Source organism: Poecilia latipinna, unplaced genomic scaffold (genome assembly GCF_001443285.1).
Source record: "Poecilia latipinna isolate Pla-1442-1.1 unplaced genomic scaffold, P_latipinna-1.0 Scaffold1050, whole genome shotgun sequence".
NCBI classification, from domain to species: domain Eukaryota; kingdom Metazoa; phylum Chordata; class Actinopteri; order Cyprinodontiformes; family Poeciliidae; genus Poecilia; species Poecilia latipinna.
Genome location: NW_015113666.1, coordinates 137 through 4271, shown reverse-complemented (window position 1 = coordinate 4271; position 4135 = coordinate 137). Strand labels below are relative to the sequence as shown.

Here is a 4135-nt window from a genome sequence, read left to right as displayed (position 1 = left end):
GTTGTTTTAATGAGAAAACAGTGTAGTTATCAGGATCTGATGTGAGTTCATGTGCTTCCTTCTTTAAATATGCAGACGGTTTCAAAGTCCAGCTACTGATAATTTGACGCTGATGTGTTAAAATTTGAAGTTTTTCTATTAAGTATTATCTCTAAACCTTAAACCAAAGTATAACTTTACAAGATGCTCAACATTCCTCATTTTAATTCAACTTTGTGTTGGAATTCTAAAGAAATAATACTTTAATCGCCTAATATTACAGCTTTAGTCTGGTAAATTTATTTTTATCAAAAAATAAACAATCTTACAAAATAATCAAAGTAAATAATAATTTTGATTTTTAATTTTATATAACCTTAGCCTTGCCTTAATATTTTGTTGTAATATTATTTTGAATAATTTTTTTAAAAGAATTATTTTGTTTGAAATTCAAATTTTATTTGAATCTGTCATACAAAGAAGCAACTTTGGGTTTGCTGACATCACTCTGAACTCTGGAAACACAAAGAGTGCAAAAAATAAAATAAATCATGATTTTCCAAAAATTTAATCTTCAAAAATAAAAATTTGATTAATCAATAAAACCGATTTATCACCCAGTCCTACAAGAAAAGCAAAAAGAAGAACAGAATAGTGGAAAAAATGAAGTTTATGTAGGAGTCAAGTCACACAGAAAAGGACGTAATGAAAGGAAGAAGTAAAGAAGAAAGGGAATAAAGGAAGGACATTGAAGAAAAGAAGAGAAAAAAGGAAGGACAGATGGATGATAGGAGAAGGTAGAAACAAGAAAGTACTGGAAGGATAAAATGATGAATAGAAGGAAAGAAATAGAAAAACATTCCCTACTCATTTTCTTTTTTCCACACTTAACCAAATAGTTGAACCGCATTCCAGGCGTCTTCTAATTAAAATCAGTAATCTGCTGAACTCATACCAGTACAAAGCGAGTATTTAAACATCATGTCCCACCGCCTGATTTAATTTTCTGAGTGTGTGAGCTGGAAATACCGCCGTGCACGCAAACGGTTCAGTCAGTCAGTCAGTCAGTGCGGGAGTTTCTGTGCCAGTCAGTCAAGCGGTTTGAGGTAGTGTGTTGGTGTCAGTGCTTTGCTGATTGGCAGCCGGATTTCTCAATGTGGGTAACATTCATCATGATTTCATACTCTAATTGCCGGGGAGGGGAAGGAAAATTTATTTGCCTAGAGTCACTCAAAGTGCTACGTTTAAGCATCAGAGTCGATGAGTGTGTCGCTTTTGTGTAGTGAACGAGTAAAGGGCTGGCCGAGACGCAGCTGACATGGCACACGGGTCATTCAGTTAGATCAGAGTCCGTTTGTCCGATCGATGCTGCTCAGCTCTCGTTAGCCGCCACCAGCTGGCCTAAACCCTGGCGAACGTACACGGCCTGAATGTCCTTGGTCTTGATGCAGAAGTCACAAGCCCAAACGGCGGCGCTTTCCGTGGTCAGCAGCCCGTACGCCGGTTCTGTAAGGCCCGTACAGTCACGGTGGAACCAGCGCTGGCACGTGGCCTCGCAAAGGATGGCGTCCTGGTCGTCGTGCACTTCCGCCAAGCACATGCCGCAAGGGAAGACCATACCGGGTCCGCCGAGTTTTCCGGGACCTGAGCTGGGCCCGGTTGTCGGGGCTGTGGGTCCAGGAGGCAGGGGGGACTGGGTGTTGGGGGTCGAGGTGGAGTTTGAGGGGGGGTTGGGGTTGCTGCCAGGCGTGTTGCCTCCATTGTTGTTAGCTATGTTGTTCTGATTTGAGTTGGGGGCCGCGTTGGACAGCGGCCCACCGGAACCGGGAGTGTTGTTCTGCTGGTTGTAAGAGGAAGAGCCTGCAGAGTTCGGCGGAGTTGATTGTTGCTGCTGCTGATTGGAGTTGTTGGAGTTCGGGGTGTTGGTGTTGTTGGGGGGCTGCAGCTGACCGGACTGCGGGTGCTGGGGTTGACCCGATCCGTTCAGCGGACCGGTAGGAGAAGAGTTGGGGTTGGGTTGCGGTGGAGCTGACGGAGGTTGGCCAGGTGTGTTTGCACTTTGCGGTGGGACATCGGGGTGGCTGGGAAAGCCTCCACCTGGTTGTGAAGGCCCAGAGTTAGAAGGCGGGCCGGGTGTAGTGCTGTTATTCGGGGGGCCGTTGGGATTCATGTTAAGCTGCTGCTGCTGCTGCTGCTGCTGTTGCGGCGGAGGACCAGGCGGACCCCCTCCTCCACCAAAGTTCTTCCCATCCTCGCTGCCGGGCCCTGGTGGACTGGGGCCGGGGTAGGGGCCTTCCTGTGAGGGAGGAAACTGTCCTTGAGGAGGCATACCTGGCAACCCTCCGCCTACCATGTTGCCACCAGGGCCACCACCCATTCCACCCATCATGTTCATCCCAGGACCCATGCCTCCGCCCATGGGAGGCAAGGGCCCTCGTGGACCTCCACCTCCGGGCAACGGTGGGCTGTTGAACGGGTGTCCGCCCTGTCCGTGCTGCTGCTGGGGGGGCATGCCGAAACGAGGATGGGGCGGCCCACCTCCTCCAGGACCCCCCATTCCTCCTGGAGACAACATGGAGTTAAATCCTGGCCCCGGATGCATGGGGGGACTGAAGTTTGGTTGCATATTGAACTGAGAGGGGCCACCAGGAGGAAATCCACCTCCCCCACCTCCTCCACCACCACCGCCGCCTCCACCTCCTCCGCCTCCGAAGCCGGGCATTCCTCCAAAGCCTAACTGGTGGTGCGGTCCAGCGTTACTCGGAGGGCCGAAGGGCGGTCTGCGTCCAGGCTGACCACTTCCCGGTCCGCTCGGGCCTCCCATGAAGTTCATGCCTGGACCCAACCTGCCTCCACCTCCATACCCACCTCCTCCACCGGCACCTGGACTGGGGAGAAACGGAGTCCCACCTGGTCCGCCTGCCCCACTAGGTCTGGACGGAGGTCCAAAGTCATCATCAAATGGGTTGGAGGCGACCAGATGGTCCACCATGGGCGTGGGAGGCGGCGCAAACTCAGTGAGGTGGGAGAACCCCGCCGCCTGAAACAGAAGAAGTTTACTTTTTAAAATTTTAATGGAAATATCATCAGCATTCTGCAGATTTCAACACTCAAATTTAAGACTTTTTAAAACCATTATGGATGGAGTTTAAGACCTGTATATCCACAGAAATGTATGAACCTTTTCCAGCAAACTGGTGATAAACTTGCACTTACCCATGACGGATGCAAAAAAGCTAGCTAGCTAGCAAGGGCATGTTAGCAGTGAGTTAGCGCTAGCCTCAACCGTCTCGAGTCACAGAACGCAATGAAGATGTCTGACGCAAACTTTTGCCTGACAGTGAAGTCCCGTGAGAAACCCCCACACAGCCCCCCAAAAACATAGAATATACAAGATTAAATAGTCCTGTCAAAACAAAATTTAAGAATTAAAGGCCAACTAACTTCTGAAAAATTTATTTAAGGCTTTTTACAATTTTTTTAGGGATTGTTTATAAGGGAGGCAAAGCAAATGTGTGCAAAATAACTTCTTGAGAAACACACACCCAAAACCTCTTATTCAATTCACTTTCCCATTAAAGTAAAAAAAGAATAGACAATACAATTGACTGAAAACAACAAATAGCAAATGATAGTAGAATCCTAAGTAGCCGTAAAAATAAACAACTGGATGTTAGGAAGTACATATCAACTCTTCTTCTTTTTGTGCCTTTCAGATACACAGATTTTAGCTGCCAAGTAAAAACTAAAAGTAGGGCGTCTTTTTGGGTTTCTGTATTTGTATCCAATATACTTCAGATTGGATGTTAACAGCCCATTAATAAAAATAAATGTCAGGGAGTGTCAGTCCACCCTTTTTACCCTTTTCCCACCAAGCAGGTTAACTAAAAATAGTATAAACTGTGAAGAAATATGGAGATTTGAAATGTAATGCAATAAGTCACTGTTCTCTGAATGTCCAGATAGTGCTGGTAGCGTTGCAGGAGTTTTGGAGTCCTCTTCTTTGCTCTAAGTTTCTTAAAATTGAATGCAGTGGCTATAAAAAAAAGTATTCACCGCCTTTTTTGTTACTCTTATTAATCAACAAAAATTTTTTTGCTTGTTTTTATAAAAAAAATATAAAAAAAAACACTAGTGAAAACTGATTTCCACAAAA

At 46.1% G+C, this 4135-nt stretch overlaps 1 pseudogene; it reads right to left on the bottom strand.

The window, feature by feature from the left end:
- Nucleotides 1–764: 764 nt before the first annotated feature.
- On the bottom strand, nucleotides 765–3199 carry LOC106959154 (pygopus homolog 2 pseudogene; annotated as a pseudogene).
- Between the last annotated feature and the right edge of the window lie 936 nt (nucleotides 3200–4135).